Source organism: Etheostoma spectabile, unplaced genomic scaffold (genome assembly GCF_008692095.1).
Source record: "Etheostoma spectabile isolate EspeVRDwgs_2016 unplaced genomic scaffold, UIUC_Espe_1.0 scaffold00004308, whole genome shotgun sequence".
Classification (NCBI taxonomy): Eukaryota; Metazoa; Chordata; class Actinopteri; order Perciformes; family Percidae; genus Etheostoma; species Etheostoma spectabile.
Genome location: NW_022603132.1, coordinates 13526 through 32008, shown reverse-complemented (window position 1 = coordinate 32008; position 18483 = coordinate 13526). Strand labels below are relative to the sequence as shown.

General features: G+C 39.1%; 1 long non-coding RNA gene and 5 other non-coding genes across 6 annotated transcripts; 2 read left to right on the top strand and 4 right to left on the bottom strand.

The window, feature by feature from the left end:
• Positions 1 to 3433: 3433 nt before the first annotated feature.
• On the bottom strand, positions 3434 to 11933 carry LOC116677058 (uncharacterized). Its single transcript, XR_004328915.1, has 3 exons — positions 11923 to 11933; positions 6421 to 6424; positions 3434 to 3536 (listed from the first exon to the last, which is right to left on the bottom strand). It is a non-coding gene; the product is annotated as an uncharacterized LOC116677058 (long non-coding RNA).
• On the top strand, positions 7089 to 7161 carry trnaa-agc (transfer RNA alanine (anticodon AGC)). The gene has a single exon. It is a non-coding gene; the product is annotated as a tRNA-Ala (tRNA).
• Positions 11934 to 12474: 541 nt separating the features above from the next.
• On the top strand, positions 12475 to 12546 carry trnaq-cug (transfer RNA glutamine (anticodon CUG)). The gene has a single exon. It is a non-coding gene; the product is annotated as a tRNA-Gln (tRNA).
• Positions 12547 to 14728: 2182 nt separating this feature from the next.
• Positions 14729 to 14810, bottom strand: trnal-aag (transfer RNA leucine (anticodon AAG)). The gene has a single exon. It is a non-coding gene; the product is annotated as a tRNA-Leu (tRNA).
• A 520-nt stretch (positions 14811 to 15330) lies between these two features.
• On the bottom strand, positions 15331 to 15412 carry trnaa-agc (transfer RNA alanine (anticodon AGC)). The gene has a single exon. It is a non-coding gene; the product is annotated as a tRNA-Ala (tRNA).
• Positions 15413 to 16242: 830 nt separating this feature from the next.
• Positions 16243 to 16314, bottom strand: trnaa-cgc (transfer RNA alanine (anticodon CGC)). The gene has a single exon. It is a non-coding gene; the product is annotated as a tRNA-Ala (tRNA).
• Positions 16315 to 18483: the final 2169 nt, after the last annotated feature.

The following is an 18483-nucleotide window of genomic DNA, read 5'->3' as shown; positions in this document are numbered from 1 at the left end:
GGAGCTCGATCTTTAAGCCACAAACATTTGCTTTATGGCTTTTTTGAAGTTGAGCGCCACATGTATGCCTTATCAGGCTATTTTCCTGTTAATCAAAATTGAGGAAGCTGACTCATGCGGAAATGTAGAAGCTGGACGTGCCATTTGTACTGTTCTTACATGTCACTTGGATTCTGACTTTGATTTCAAATATTGGCATTCAAGAAAATCCGGAACTGATGATGTATCAGTCATTTGCTGGTGGTTTCTTGGTACAGCAGCAAGCTTGATCATTGACATACAGTGGCACGCCACGTATCACAAAACTGTTGGGTGGGGCCTTATGTATTTGCTGTTTATTACATCAAGTGACCTGCATACAACCACCATCAGAGATGGCAAAAGTACTCACTGCCCGTACTCACGTAGAAGTACAGATAATTGTGTTAACAAATACTCTGGTAAAAAGTAGAAGTACTGATTTAACTTCTTTACTCAAGTAAAAGTAACAAAGTACAGGCTTAGCAATTCACTTAAAAAGAGTGAGAAGAACTCGCCCCAATGGTGCTATTAAAAACCTCCTTCACGATTCTGCGGGGGACAATGTCTAAGGGACAGTTGGTAGGTTTCATGTGTTGTACAACCTCAACACAGGCTTAAATTCCTCAAACACAGCTGAGTGTGTAGGAGAAGCAGATAAAATACCTTAAATTAGCACTGGTAATTTCCCAGATAGATGCTACTTTGTCAATAAAATAACCAAGACATTTCTCACATGTACTAATGACAAATTGTTGGAGCAGAGGTGCATGGATGATGACAGAGTTAATAGTATTAAATAAACAATCTAGGTTCGTGGCAATTGCTAGCTATGACAGAAGAGAGATGCTGCATCTTCACCACCTTCACAGCATTCTGGTTGTGTGTAGACTGTCCCTTAATACACCAGTGTCACATGTAGATTGTTTCCATCTTGTTCAGCTTGTCTGCAGTGTTGCCTAAGGGCCTTGTGGTGTCATTTAGCAGGGGTCTGCCTTAGGTTTAACAGCTTTAATCTGATAAGGGGCAATAGAGTCAGAGTATACAGTGCTCATCCTGAATGGGCCAGTATAGGCATCAGATGCTTGTTGATGGTTCTATTAAGCTTTGGAAACCCCCCTTTCCCACAGCTTTCAATTGTCAGATATGGGTGGGGAGTGGGCACTGTGTCCAACCCTTTCTGTGTAAAAAACAAACTAAAGAAGTCTCTTGGATGAGAGACCCAAAACTTCTGCGGAGAACCTTTTACCAAGTCCAGTTGTCCCTGGCTAGTTGTGAAATTTGGGGGTAAACAGCAGGATCAGGGAAACCAAACGGAAAATCTGGACTCAATGTGGAGTTGGGACGGTAAAAAATATTGACACATTTAGACCACAAAGACAGTTATCAGTTTATTTCCATCTGGCAGGTATATCTGTGGACTCAGTTGGACATTTTGAAGATAATTGCACAATGTTGATCCAATTGTCAGGTCTATTTCCCATCTGGCAGGGACATTTCTGGATTCAGGTGGACATTGTTGACAGAAACATTAGTGGATATTGATTCCCACCATAGGATTTAGCCTGTATTGCACATTGCCTTCCACATCCCTGTGCAAGGTATTGCCTTTGTCAAGCACATTGCCACCCTGGTGACTTCTTCCATGTCTCCATGAACACCATATATTTGGACTGACAGTTGAGTACCTCCCTTTTTAACTATGACTGGATGACTGAGAACCTACTATATCATGACATCTTTAATTACTATATTAAATTATAATTTTTGAGGACAGGTCCTACTGCATGTTGGATCAGTCAGGATGGCCGAGCGGTCCAGGCGCTGCGTCAGGTTGCAGTCTCCACTGGAGGCGTGGGTTCAAATCCCACTTCTGACAACAATTGTTTCATTTGGAACTAATGTCTGAACTTAGCAGTTCTTTGTATTTAGAGGAAATGAAACGCAATTGCAACTACAGTGTTTTGTGAGCATCATTATTGTCAATAGGGATGAGCGAGTACAGCATTATCTGTATCTGTATCTGTTTACCACATGAATTATCTGTATCCGTATCTGTACTCGGACTGGGCAGGGCCAAACCCGGAAGTGGCAAATTTAACCAGAAGTGGGACGGGGTCTTGAAATGGGCGGGGCTTAAATATTATGTTATTTTAAGCATGCAATTATTGATCATCAGCATTGAGCTTCAGATCAGTGGTGTTGTCATGGTAAAAACGAACTATATACAGAAAAGTTCTGCAACAATAAATACAACAATGCGGTTGCAATTTTTAAGTAAAATGTAATGAAAAAAAGTTTTATACTCATTATAACTTTCTTTTTTTAACTTTAAATTTTTCTATGATCAGTGTGATAATTTTTTTTTTTTTTCTTTTTTCTTTTCACACCAGGTATGTGTGACGCGTTGTGTCGTGTGTGTCTGTGAGTGAGGTAAGTAAGAGATACAGAGGAGAATAAATAAAAAAAAATTCTTTTCTCTGTTTTTTTTAAAGTAACGGTGTACAATATTGGAAACAACATAAAGCCCCCTAAAAGCCCTAATAGTGAACAGTTGAAAAGTGAGAATAGTGCAGGAGTAGATAATCTGTCGGTGTCTGGCTAGATTTTTTTTTTTGAAATGTCCCGTTTGTTCTGGACACACACTCTGCACTCGTTTGCTAAAAACGCAGTGATCCGACCAACCAGCAGTCTCCAGGTTTTCAGTCACCTTTTGGTATGCCTCAGCTCGCTTGGAACCTCGACTGAGGTAGTACTAAAAAAAGTACCTGGTCGCAGTCCCAGGGACTTTTTTCATAATGGAAACCCAAAAAAGGCGAGTAGATACCACGCAGTGGAAAACCGCCATGATAGACCATTCAACAATCAGTTCTAATGCACTGTTCAATTTCAGTGATACCTAATTCTTATGGTGATTACAAAGACTGAATGCAAAGCGATCCTTTTAATGGGTAGCAGGGGTATGGGTGGACATGATGATGGGATGCAAACATAGGTAATCTCTGCAACAACAAGGTGTTGCTGGGATTTGAACCCAGATTCCTGTTTACTAAACAGGCACTTTAACCAACTAAGCCACAGCACTCCATTAGTAGGTGTAATGTAAGTCTTAATTTCTTTTTACCTAAATAAGCTAAAACATAAAGTATACTGACTGTTAGTATTGGGAGTAACGTATAAAGTAAATGTATTCCTTTGCTTTCACACCCGTTTGAACCAGACTGGGGAGGACGCTTCAGGGCCTAGCATGATTGTTGAGCAACAAACTACGACCACAACAATGCCTTCTGACGTCACTGTTCCCTCCAACATGGGCTCTTCGAGCTTGTTGAGAAGCTCTAGCAGCTGGATGTGCTGCAAAACAAAAATGAGCTGGTGTCCAGGTCTAGATGCTCCTGGGGGCCTCCCTAGGGAGGTGGTCCAGGCACGTCCAGCTGGGATAGGTCTCGGGGAAGCCCCAGGACTAGGGGAGGGAATATCTCTAACCTGGCGGGGAACGCCTCAGGATCCCCCAGTTGCTCGGAAAGGGAAGTTCGGGTCCCCTGCTGGAGCTGCTGATGGAAAAGATGGATGGATGGTTGGAACCCTGGTCACTAGCTCATTGTATTCTTGCATGACCGCAAACCTCTAGGAGGCACCTGTAGCTTAGTGGTTAAAGCACCTGTCTTGCTGAAGTTGACTAGAAAGAGGAATTAAAAAAATCATCTTTTGGAAAGTGATCTTAAAGGGGTGATAGAATGCAAAAACGATTTTACCTTGTCATATGTGAATACCGACAGTTCGATCACTCAACGGGCATGGTGATGTTTCACTATAAGGTTTCCCTGTGAAGTTCGAAACTCAGCCCCTGAGATTAGTAGCACATAACCCAGGGGTTGATGGATCGAAACCTCCTCTGCTAGTTCCTATGTTGGTAAAAGCATTAAGTATATTTCCAGTCTGTTGATGTTTAACAAAGCATCAGTTGCTGCAAGTGTCTGAAGTGAAATGTCTCCACCTCTAAAGAGTAAACTTAATTCATGTCAAGTTTATTTCATCTATAAAAATGGAAACTACATGGCCCATACCCGCCGTAACACCCATAAAATGGAGCATAATAAAATAAATATACTACAATACAAGTAAATAAATACAGTAAAATAGAGACTGTAAAACATGTACATTTAACTAAAGAAGTACTCTTGCTGTTCCTTGACTAGTTGACCTCCCCAGCTTTGCATCGCTCCGGTAAGTAGAAAGCAATCTGTTATGCACCTTTGCCTTGCACTAAAATGTCTTAAATCCAAAACATTACATTAATGTTAAACTAATGAGGAAGAATTTGATAAATGTAAATCAACCAAAACCAGTCTAAGAACTTGCTCTTTCAAATATTACACGTGAATCTGTCAAGTCCTGACCATTCCCTGACCAGGAATTGAACCCGTACCGCAGCAGTGAGAGCACCAATCCTAGCACTAGACCATCAGGGAGTCACATCTATCCAATTTATCTTTGTAGATGTGAGTTTTCTTTTCACTTACTGGAATGACTCATATTTGTTTTAGGCGAGGAATGGCTCCTGGCTAGAGCTTCAGAAGGCAGGACATGACAGATTACACATCTGTCACATAGTCAGTTTGTAGTCTTCACCCTCTGAACCCGAGAGACTCGTGCACGAGCAAAAAACAGCACCTCTGATTCATAGTTTAATCATTTAATAACCATAAATGATAGACTTACCAAAAATTGCAGCTAAAAGCTAACAAGTTAGCGTTTACGGAGGTCTCTTGGGGTCTTTCTAGCCTCTACAGGTGATTTTTATCCAGCCTGGAACCTGTGCCTTTTTCGGGGTCATTGAGCATTAAATCCATATCGTCACATCCACGATTTATCCACTTTATGTCTATAATCATCGCGTTTTTGCTTATTTATGCCACTAGCTCCGGGCTCCATGTCTGCCCTCTGTTTACGGAGAGAAGGAAGTAATATGCCCATATATGGGAGACAACGTCACACAAAGAGTATGGAGTCCTAAAGAGATCAATCTTCCTAGTCACACTGTGGTCACACTAGTCTAGTATGCGATATAAGATGCTGTAGCGGAACAAAATAGATATCTACCGTTTTATAGAGGAAATGGCCCCACTGCTTGAGATTTGGGATATATTTGGGCCTTATTTGAAGAATTGTAAATAGTATGTGCTTTATATGAGTTATAATGTTTATTATGTTTATTTTGCATATAGGAGAACTGTTTTAGACACACAAATGTTTGTGTAGCATTGCTGTGTGTGCTGTGTGTATTATTATAAGTAAATGGCATAAGTAAATGTCATGAGGGCAAAAGCGTCTGGACTTTCTTTGAAAAAACATATGTATTTTGTAAACTGTATAAGTTATAATGATTATTTCTTCACAGTGTGACTCCCAAGACATATGACAAGCGTTTTAGAGCGGAAAATGGCTTAGGTTTTACTGCTCTGTCTGTGATATCAATACATGTCTGTGAGATTCTGCTCCGTTTTATTTGTCTTAAGGTCTACAACCGTTAACATTCAAGTGACCTCACTGCAGCCCAAATCTTCTAATAACGCAGTTTGTCCTAAAAAAATGATGTTCATATCTTGACTGTAGACCACAGGGTTGATGTTTTACAAGCTTTTTTTATCAAATAAATCCAGACGGACAATGAACTGTAAAAATGGACACATGCTGCATTGTCCAGTGATGGTGGTATAGTGGTGAGCATAGCTGTCTTCCAAGCAGTTGACCTGGGTTTGATTCCCAGCCATCGCAGTAGTTTTCATTGTGTGGTTACTTGCTTTATTTGTCAAGAAGTAACCAGAAAGGTTACTTGCCAAACCCGATTTGATAAAACATTAGATATCTGTTATGGTACGATTAAGGGAGCATGTCAATCAATCAAGCTGCCTCCACGAGGATCCACAGAAACGAGCAGTGCACTACGATTTGCACTTTGCCCGTGTCTGGTAACTACTACTAACCAACTGAAAAGTTTATAAACATTTGTGCAAAGAGGTAAAATGCTGCTTTTCAGGTTGTCGTGGCCGAGTGGTTAAGGCAATGGACGCAGGTTTGAGTCCTGCTGTCAACGAAAGGCATTGTTTAAGAGACAACCAACATTATTTCGGCATAACCGACATGTATTTTTCTTGCTTTACAACTTTTTAGGAATATTTCAACATACTTTTAAGGAAGTGACTATGACTTTTTATGTTTTTGTCGACATACTATACTATGACTTTCATGATTTTTTTGTCATACTATACTATGACGTTTTATAAATATTTTGACATACTATAGTATGACTTTTTATGAATTTTTCGACATACTATACTATGACTTTTTATGAATTTTTGACATATTATACTATGACTTTCATGATTTTTTTTGTCATACTTAACTACGACTTTTTATGAATTTTTGACATACTATACTATAATTTTTCTTTAAAAGGGGAATTAGCTCAAATGGTAGAGCGCTTGCTTAGCATGCGAGAGGTAGCGGGATCAACACCGGCATTCTCCAGAGGACTTTAGATTCTTCTAGTTTTGCAACAAGAACCATAAATCTGGACTTGTTACAACATACTACACTACAACTTTTTAGGACTATTTTGACATATTATACTATGACTTTTTGTGACTTTTTATGAATTTTTTGACAACTATACTATGAATTTTTATAAATATTTGTACAACAACAGTATGACTTTTTATGTTTTTTTGACATACTTTAGCATACTTTACTTTACGACATACTACACTACGACTTTTTTGGAATATTTATACATACTATACTATGACTTTTTATGACATTTTATGAATATTTTGACATATTATACTATGACTTCATGATTGTTTTGACATACTATAGTATGACTTTTTATAAATATTTTGACATACTATAGTATGACTTTTTATGAATTTTCGACATACTATACTATGACTTTTTATGACATTTAATGAATTTTTGTCATACTATACTATGACTTTTATGAATTTTTTGACATACTACACTATGACTTTTATGATTTTTTTCAACATACCATGACTCTTTTTGAAAAGGGGGAATTAGCTCAAATGGTAGAGTGCTTGCTTAGCATGCGAGAGGTAGCGGGATCGATGCCCGCATTCTCCAGAGGACTTTAGATTCTTCTTGGTTTACAACAAGAACTATAAATCTGGACTTGTTACGACATACTACACTACGACTTTTTATGTTTTTGTCGACATACTATCCTATGACTTTTATGACTTTTTTGAGATACTAAACTATGACTTTCATGATTTTTCCGTCATACTATACTACGACTTTTTATAATTTTTTTGTTATACTAAACTATGACTTTTTTATGACATTTTATGAATTTTTGACATGTTATACTACAACTTTTTATGAATTTTTGACATACTATACTCTGACTTTTTTTGAATATTTGTCATATTATACTATGACTTTTTTGAATATTTGTCATATTATACTATGACTTTTATGATTTTTTGACACGTTATAATATGACTTTTATGATTTTTTGTCATACTAAACTATGACTTTCATGATTTTTTGTCATACTATACTATGACGTTTTATAAATATTTCGACATACTATAGTATGACTTTTTATGAATTTTTCGACATACTATACTATGACTTTTTAATGACATTTAATGAATTTTTGTCATACTATACTATGACTTTTATGAATTTTTTGACATACTACACTATGACTTTTATGATTTTTTTCAACATAATATGACTCTTTTTGAAAAGGGGGAATTAGCTCAAATGGTAGAGCGCTTGCTTAGCATGCGAGAGGTAGCGGGATCAATGCCCGGATTCTCCAGTAGACTTTAGATTCTTCTTGTTTTACAACAAGAACTATAAATCTGGACTTGTTACGACATACTACACTACGACTTTTTATGTTTTTGTCGACATACTATCCTATGACTTTTATGACTTTTTTGAGATACTAAACTATGACTTTCATGATTTTTCCGTCATACTATACTATGACTTTTTATGATTTTTTTGTTATACTAAACTATGACTTTTTATGACATTTTATGAATTTTTGTCATACTAAACTATGAATTTTATGAATTTTTGACATGTTATACTACAACTTTTTATGAATTTTTGACATACTATACTCTGACTTTTTTTGAATATTTGTCATATTATACTATGACTTTTTTGAATATTTGTCATATTATACTATGACTTTTATGATTTTTTGACACGTTATAATATGACTTTTATGATTTTTTTGTCATACTATACTATGACTTTTATGAATTTTTCGACATACTATACTATGACTTTTTAATGACATTTAATGAATTTTTGTCATACTATACTATGACTTTTATGAATTTTTTGACATACTACACTATGACTTTTATGATTTTTTTCAACATACTATGACTTTTTTTGAAAAGGGGGAATTAGCTCAAATGGTAGAGCGCTTGCTTAGCATGCGGGAGGTAGCGGGATCAATGCCCGCATTCTCCAGAGGACTTCAGATTCTTCTTGCTTTACAACAAGCACTATAAATCTGGACTTGTTACTTATTAATATTGTTACTTGTTACTTGTTAATATTTCAACATATTATACTATGACTTTTTATGTTTTTGTCGACATACTATCCTATTACTTTTATGACTTTTTTGAGATACTATACTATGACTTTCATGATTTTTTTGTCATACTAAACTACGACTTTTTACAAATATTTTGACATACTATACTATGCCTTTTTATGATTTTTTTGTTATACTAAACTCTGACTTTTAATGACATTTTATGAATTTTTGTCATACTAAACTATGGCGTTTATGAGTTTTCTACATGTTATACTACGACTTTTTATGAATTTTTTACATACTATACTCTGACTTTTTATTACATTTTATGAATTTTTGTCATACTAAACTATGACGTTTATGAATTTTCGACATACTATACTATGACTTTTTATGAATATTTTGACGTACTATACTATGAGTTACTACGAGGCTTTGAATTTAATTAATTTGTGGATGAAAATATATTTCAAACTGAATCACTGTTTTTTTTGACACACACACACACACAAGCACACGCACACAAACAAGAACACTCACACGCACACACACTTTATGAATAAACCTCAGATAGTTCAACCTGTTTTATTAGGAAGTTGTTTTACACTCTTTCAAAGTAAAACATGCATGCAACAAAACCTAAATAAGGTGCTCGGTTTTGAAAACTGATGCAAACAGAAAAATAAAAACAAAACTGAGTTCTTCTGTTCTCCAACCAGAAATAAGGAGGAATAAAAGGATCTGTCTCTGTCTTCATGATATCGGGTTGGCAATAATGAGCCAATACCTTATTAAAATTTTTTATCAACACCCTTCTCTCTTTGCAATTTTGCTCTGACATTGTTTATTTTAGAAAATGGTAACCAGCATTAAGCGAGTAGTTTTAGATCTGTGTGAATGTGGGCCGAGCATTTACCTCGGCTGAACTTGTGAACATCTCTTTGGCATATTCCCAGTCTGATCAAGTCCAGGTGCTGGAAAATCTGTGATTCACGTTTTGAGGGAATGGGATCTGCATGTGCTTTCTTACCAGAAAGTTTCTGGAAGTCCAAATGGCATCTTTAATGGCGGCCAGGGTGAGCCACTGATTTGCAAAGTTACATGCTGGTATCTGTTTCTTTGGCCTGACGGATGGACAGACGACCCAAAAGCATAATACTTCTTGCCAAGACATAACAAGAAACAAAAAAAGAGGCGGGGGGGACAGAGTTAAGCCCTGAAAGAATAGAGAACTACAGACAAAAGTTATGAAATAGTACCAAGTGTGACCAGTAGAATTGGAATAAAACTAGAACTTTAAAGTACAAACCTTTCTTCAAGAAATCTTTATTGTGCTCACATTGAACCTCATTTCTGAAACGTGTATACGACCTAAAACCGGCGTAGGACGGGCGTACGCCGATTCCAACGCAAAGTTCGGCAATGTATGTGGAGTACATAGGTCTCCACATACATTGCTTTTATTAAGATTGAAGACCAAATTGTTAGTTTTTACGAAATTTTCCCAACCATCGAAAGTGTTTTGGCACAAAACATAACTGAAGGCGTGGTTCAAAATACAGTGAACTTGCACAGGTCAGGTGGTTGAATACTGGCAATACACATGAATGGAAGTTGTGATATTTCTGCGATTGAGACAACAAAAGGCAATCTTTTTTTTTTTAAACAATATTTTTATTCAAGAAAGGTAACACTGTATAGGATGCATATAAATAGAATATCTTGAATTGGTTTAACATTACTTTGTCAATCAAATCCCATCCACCCACCCACAACAACCACTTACTGCCATTAAAATAATTAAGGATAATAATAATAACGATAATGAAAATAAGTACATAATAATGAGAAAAAAAAAAGAAAAAAAGGAGAAAGAAAAGGGGGGGGGGGCACTCAACACTCTTACATTATACATGCCTGTAGCTACACATGGTTGAAAAAAGAAAAAAGAAAAAAACACATCAGGGCCCTGTTGTCTTACGGGAGAGTATTGAGCTTATCAAAATACAAAATCAATGGGTCCCATATTTTGTGAAATTTACTAATTGAACCTCTGGTAATTTTTTCTAATTTCAAGAAAAACAGTAGTTCACTGAGCCAGACAGACCCTTTAGGTGGATCAGGAGATTTCCACTGTAAAGCTATTCTTCTACGGGCTAACAAAGACGCAAAAGCAAAAGCATTCTTCTTATCAGTGGGCAACAAGATCTCATTAATCAAGACTCCAAAGATGGCCATGTCTGCAGAGGGTTTCACTTTGGTATCAAAAGCATCATTCAAAATGTTGCAGACGTATGACCAAAAATCTCTTAGTTTAGAACAGGTCCAAAACATATGCGACATATCTGCTGGTGTAGAATTGCAGCGCTCACACCTATCTTGAATGTCATAATAAATTCTTGATAGTTTGGATTTTGTGTACTAAATTCTGTGAAAAACCTTGAACTGTATCAAGCTAAGACGGGCACAGGATGAAGTGCCATTTACTCTAGTCTGAGCGCAGTCCCAGACTGCATCAGTGATGTCCCTCCCTAACAAAAGGCAATCTTTAAGGGTGCTAGCACACCAATGACTCATCACAGTATAAAAAAACGCAGATGTGCCTTCATTAACAATGTTGTGTTATCTCATAGGTACAGGAAGCCACACGTCTCCATGAATGTAGTTCTTAACATTTATTTTCAGTCTGAGTTACAAGATTTGCAGTGAACGTTGTATTGTCCAGCAGAAAGGCAACAGGTGTGTTACTTTTTGACTATGATTTATATTGTAGCAGTGCAATCATTTTGCCCAGGTTTGACTTCCAGCCACCACAGTTGCATTTACAGGTTTTGAAGCCATATACAACATTAACATTACATGTTTTACCCAGGTTTCTTCTTTTATTCAGTGATATTTCAATTTCCTTGCGGGAGTCATCCCAAAAGGATTAATAAAGATAAGTCTATGTCTATCTCGAAAAAAGTAAAAAAAATCAGAAAATCTAACCCTCAGTGGTAGAGCCCATGCTTTACATGTATGAGGACTTGGCATCTCCAGCAGGTATTATGGTAGAGTCTTTGAAAGAGCTGCAAAAGATATTACCTCCTGTGGTAATCTGACTGGTAGGGTTATAGAACGTAGTGGTAGACTAAGACCTCCTGTGACACAAACTAAGAGGTATGCTCTCTCTTTTATACCTCAGACTATTAGACAGCAAAACTAGCACTTTAAATGTGCTGTATTTATATAGCGCTTTTCCAGTCTTAACAACTGCTCAAAGCGCTTTTACATCTACAGGAAACATTCACCATTCACACACATTCATACACTGTGGCCGGGGCTGCCATACTGATAAACATTCATACACATTCACACTCCGATGCGCGGCACCGGGGGCAGGTTTTTCTTTCTACATTCAGTGTTTTGCCCAAGGACACTTCGACAATGACTGCAGGGGCGGGGATCAAACCACCAACCTTCCTATTGGCAGGCAACCACTCTACCACTGAGCCACAGCCTCCCCGTACATTTTTTACAGTTTCTATTTTACCATATTTATGTACTTGCACTGTAGTATATTTGTTGTATTATACTCTGGTTTTTATGGGTGTTACGGCGGGTATGAGCACTGTAGTTTCCATTTTTATGGACGAAATAAACTTGACATGCCATTAAGTTTACTCTACAGCAGGTGGAGACATTTCACGTCAGACACTTGCAGCAACAGACACTTTGTTAGACATCAACAGACTGGAAATAGACTTAAGTTGGCCAGTAATTGTTGCTTTTTCATCTTTGTTGTTATTTTTGTGTGCCTTTAATGTCACACATGTGGATATTATGAAATAAACTGCATAGAAAACCTTTCTAGCAAGTTTAAAGGTTCCATGGTGTAATGGTTAGCACTCTGGACTCTGAATCCAGCAATCTGAGTTCAAATCTCAGTGGAACCTGTTTTTTAAGCCACAGCACCGGTGAAAAAGATCAACCTTTCAACTTTCCACATCTAGTTTAAAGTAAGCTAACAGGTTTAATGTCCTTGGCCATTTAGACTGTAAACAGTACATTAGTGGGGGCATGTTGAGGAGTCACCTGGTTGTTAATGTAATTAAAGGAGCTCCAAATTTGACAGTATTGACTGGAAGTGATAGGCTTTGAGTTACATGGGGGATATACACTTTGCATTCAGTCTCACAATCACCATAAAAATTAGGTATCACTGAAATTTGAACTTGTGTTGCTGCAGTCAGAGTTTACAGTGCTCATCCTGAATGGGCCAGTATAGTGCATCAGAATTGCTTGTTGAATGGCCTATTAGCTTTGGAACCCCCTTTCCCCACAGCTTTCAATTGTCAGATATGGGTGGGGGAGTGGGCACTGTGTCCAACCCTTTCTGTGTAAAAAACAACTAAAGAAGTCTCTTGGATGAGAGACAAACTTCTGCGGAGGACCTTTCACCAAGTCCAGTTGCCCTCGGCCTAGTTGTGAACTTTTGGGGTAATAGCATGGATCAGGAACCACAACGGACACATCTGGACTCAATGTTGGCATTGTACGGCAATATTTGACACGTTTAGACCATGAAGACAGTTATCAGTTTATTTCCCATCAGGCATGTATATCTGTGGACTCAGTTGGACATTTTGAAGATAACTGCACAATGTTTGTTTTTTTAAAGTTATTTTTTCAGGGTTTTTTCACTTTATTAGACAGACGAAAATGTGTGAAAGGGGGAGAGAGAGAGGGGGAGTGACATGCAGCAAAGGGGCCGCAGGCCGGATCTAAACCCAGGCCCGCCACGTCGAGGAGCAAGCCTCTGTACATGGGCAACCGCTCAACCCACTGAGCTATCTGGGTGCCCATAACTGCACAATGTTGACCCAATTGTCAGTCTATTTCCCATCTGGCAGGGACATTTCTGGATTCAGGTGGACATTGTGGACAGAGACATTGGTGGATCTTGATTCCCACCATAGGATTTAGCCTGTATTGCACATTGCCTTCACATCCCTCGTAATGTATTGCCATTGTCAAGCACATTGCCACCCTGGTGACTTTCTTCCATGTCTCCATGAACGCCCATATATTTGGACTGACAGTTGAGAAACCTTCCCTTGTTAACTATGACATGGATTACTGAGAACCTACTATATCATGACATGTTTAATTTACTATATTATAATTTTTGAGACAGGGCCTACTGAAAATCTGCTGGATTAGTCAGGATGGCTGAGCGGTCCAAGGCGCTGTATTCAGGTCGCAGTCTCCACTGGAGGCGTGGGTTCAAATCCCATTTCTGACAACTAGTGTTTTATTTTGGAACTAATGTCTGAGAGTTGATATTGGGAATAAAGAACTTAGCAGTTCTTTGCTAAGTTTGCTTCATAGTTGTCAGATAAATTTTCAATATAATGAATAACATGATAAAAACAGAGGAAGGCGGTGCAGTACAGCCCATACCAGCAGGGGAGAGTTCTAGCCTGACCAGGCTCCTCTCTCCACCCTGTCTCTCTTAGTTACACTGTAATAGTTTTAGACTGCCGGGGGACTTCCTTTGACACACTGAGCTCCTCTCTCCTTTATCTTTCGATTTATGTGATTCCATGTCCCAGAAATGGCATTTATCAATTTGTGAGACACAGAGGACACACAGGCTTTCCATCACATAACACAGGACCACCTGGAGGGAATTTCTGAATCATCAGGGGCTGTAGCTCAGTGATAGAGCGCACGTTCAGTCTCAATGCCCAGATGTAGTACAAGATTTGAAGTGAACATTGTATTGCCCAGCGATGGTGGTATACTGGTGAGCATAGCTGCCTTCCAAGCAGTTGACTTGGGTTTGATTCCCAGCCATCGCAGTAGCTTTCTTCGAGTGATGTTACTTGCTTCTTTTACAAGAAGTCAGCAGAAATATATATTGATCAATATGGAGATTATCACAATTATTTGTTGATTTTCTACTCCAAAGTGCTGGAAAGGAAGGTATCACCAATCATCGAACCTCAGTTTAACATGGAACAATCTCAGCAAGGTGACTAATGGATGATTCTAGTTACTTCACCAATTTCAGCCCAAATGATACAGCTTTAAGACATCACATTGGTTGGCTTCCAGCTATGTTACACATGCAAATGGCAGTGGTGGGATTTGAACCCACGCCTCCAGAGAGACTGGAGCCTTAATCCAGCGCCTTAGACCACTCGGCCACACTACCTGCAAACATCAGCTCTTCACATTGTGACAAACTCAGGCACTGTAACTAATGGCATGCTTGTTAATGTTATTGGAAAAAAAACCTTCGCAAGGAAAAAGCCAATAGCAACCACCAAGCTACATCCCCTGAAGATTTTCCGTTTTTTTTTTCTGAGATAGACTTAGACTTATCTTTATTAATCCTTTTGGGAAGACTCCCGCAAGGAAATTGAAATATCACTGAATAAAAGAAGAAACCTGGGTAAAACATGTAATGTTAATGTTGCATATGGCTTCAAAACCTATAAATACAACTGTGGTGGCTGGAAGTCAAACCTGGGCAAAATGATTGCACTGCTACAATATAAATCATAGTCAAAAAGTAACACATCTGTTGCCTTTCTGGTGGACAATACAACGTTCACTGCAAATCTGGTAACAAAGACTGAAAACAAATGCTAAGAATTACATTGGTGGGGAATGGTTGGTTTGGTATACTGTGATATGTTTTGGGTTTGCTACAACTCTTAAAGAAAGTCCCTCGTTGTCGGCAGGATTCAATCCTGCGCAGGGAGACCCCAATGGATTGCTAGTCCATCGACTTAACCCCTTGGCCACGACAACCTGAAAAGCCAAATGTTCATAAACTTTCAATTGGTTAGTAGTAGTTACACGACACGGGCGAAGTGCAAATCGAAGTGCACTGCCTGTGTCTGAGGATCCTCGTGGAGGCAGCTTGATTGGATGATATTCTCCCTTATTTGTACCATAACAGAGATCTAATGTTTTATCAAATCGGGTTGGGCAAGTAACCTTTCTGGTTACTTCTTGACAAATAAAGCAAGTAACCACACAAAGAAAACTACTGCGATGGCTGGGAATCTAACCCAGGCCAACTCCATGGAAGGCAGCTATGTTCACCACTATACCACCATCACTGGACAACACAATATTCACTGAAAATCTTGTAACACATCTGGGCATTGAGACTCAAAATGTGCTCTATCACTGAGCTACAGCCCCTAAAGATTTTCAGATTCTTTTGACTTTTTGGTGAGATCACTGAATGAGAGAAGAAACCTGGGTGGAATATGTCATGTTAATGTTGTATATTGCTTCAAAACCTGGTAGTGGCTGGAAATCAAACCATGGCAAAATGCTTGCACTGCTATGGTATAAATCATAGTTAAAAACTGACATCACTAAAAGAAAGCAACTGCGATGGCTGAGACTCCAACATTGGAGACTCCAATTGCTTGGAAGGTAGCTACGCTGACAACTAAACCACCATCAATGGGCAACGTACTGCTCACTGCAAATCTTGCAACACATCTGGACATTAAGACTGACTTTTGCATTAATCACCATGAACACAAGGAGATCGCCTTTTAATACTTTTCTCTTTCAGAATAATTTTTATCAAAGAATTTTATAGACTGGACAATGACACTTGATGGAGATGCCAGGGTTTGAACCCGGGGCCTCATACATGCGAAGCATGCGCTCTACCACTGAGCTACATCCCCTGTACATTCTCAGATTTTTTTCTTTTTCTGAGATCATTGAATAAGAGAAGAACCCTGAGTAAAATATGTAATATTTCGGTTGTATATGGTTTCAAAACAGGTTGTTTTGAAACAGGAACTTAATCTTCCAAATATTTCTCCTTTATCTATCAAGTCCTGACCATTCCCTGACCGGGAATTGAACCCAGGCTGCTGCGGTGAGAGCGCCGAATCCTAGCCACTAGACCATCAGGGAGTCACATCTAGCAATTATATCTTTTTAGATGTGAGTTTCCTTTTCACTTACTGCAGGGGTCGGGAACGTATGGCTCGCGAGCCAGGTGTGGCTCTTTTCAGAATTTCATCTGGCTCGCAGAAAAAACATAATATATTCTTACTTTTTAATCCATCCATTGATTTTCCACTGCTCATGTCCTGTTCAGGGCTGCAGTTGGCTGCAGGAGCAATTGTCCATTATAATTGGATGATAATAGCCTATGTTGGCCAGTGCTGGGTAAACAGGTAAACGCCCCCTTTTGAATCAGTCTGCTCAGTCATTAGCTCAAAGTTAACCCTTTGGCGAAGAAGATAGCGAAAAGAAAAAAGATGAGGAGTATCGTACATTTCAGAACGAATGGACCGAAGAATTCGCCTTTCTGGAGAGAGCAGGTTCTGCGGTGTGTCTAATTTGCAACGACAAAATAGCATCGAGGAAACGGTTGAATGTAAAGCGGCACTTCGACAACACGCCATGCAAACTACCCCGCGGGAGACAGAGCTGCTGAGCAGGCAAGTGCAAGCTAGCCAGCAGCAACTCCGCCTGTGGACCCGGTGACTATAATTCCACTAGTTTAGTTTTTTAAAATTTTTAAATAACTCTGAGTCAAAAAGGTTCCCTTCCCCCGATTTAAAAGAATACATTCAGAGGCTTATTATACTCACATTTAGTTGAATTCAGTCTTAAAATATATTATATGGCTCTTACTGAAATAAATTTCCAAATATTTTGCTTTCATGGCTCTCTGAGTCAAAAAGGTTCCCGACCCCTGACTTACTGGAATGACACATATTGTTTTAGGCGAGGACTTTAATCTGCCCCAGTGGGCGCTGTAGATTACTGCCTGATGAAGCCAACAGAACCACATCATCTGCAAAGAGCATGAAAGGAATTCTAAGGTCACCAGAATTGACACGCTCCCACCTCCTGCTGCACTTTGAGACGTGTTGTTCATGTCCAAGAGTTGTGCTCTTTCCATCGCTTGACAGTATTCCCATTTAGGGTCAGGAGTTCTCCCCTGACCAACGGTGTCCACCAGGGTGTTAGTGGGTTACCGCCCCTTGAGGCACCTAAGATCCTAAAACTACAGCTCCCTGCCGCAGCTTCAGCAATGGAAACTTTTAACATTGTCCACTCAGGTCCAATGCCCCCAGCCTCCACAGGGATGCCCAAAAAGCTCCGCCAGAGGTTCGAGTTGAAAGTCTGATGGACAAGGGCCTCTTCCGGACGTTCCCAGTTTACCCGTACCACCCGTTTGGACTTACCAGGTCTGTCCAGAGTCCTCCCCCATCCCCTGACCCAACTCACCACCAGATGGTGATCAGTTGACCGCTCCACCCCTCTCTTCACCCAAGTGTCCAAAACATACGGCCTCAGATCAGATGAAACAATTATAAAATCGATCATTGATCTTTGGCCTAGGGTGCTCTGGTACCACGTACACTTATGAGCACCCTGTGTTTGAACATGGTGTTTGTTATGGACAATCCATGACTAGCACAGAAGTCCAACAACAGACAACCACTCTGGTTCAGATCAGGGAGGCCGTTCCTCCCAATCACGCCTCTCCAAGTATCTCCATCATTGCCCACGTGTGCGTTGAAGTCCCCCAGCAGAACTATGGAGTTCTGGAAACCCATACAGGACTCTGTTCAAGGTCTCCAAGAAGGCAGAATATTCCAAACTCTTGTTTGGTGCATATGCACAAACAACAGTCAGAGTTTTCCGGTCCAATAATGTGGAAAAAATAATGTTCCTTAATAAAAATTGATGAGTGGTCCCTGTCCCACATATCCCCCGGCCATAGTTACACAAGCACATCCTCTGTTTCCCCAAGCACTCTTTACCTAATACCCAATATTACAATACACAAATCCATCAATCTTTATTTTAAAAAGAATGCTATCCCATTG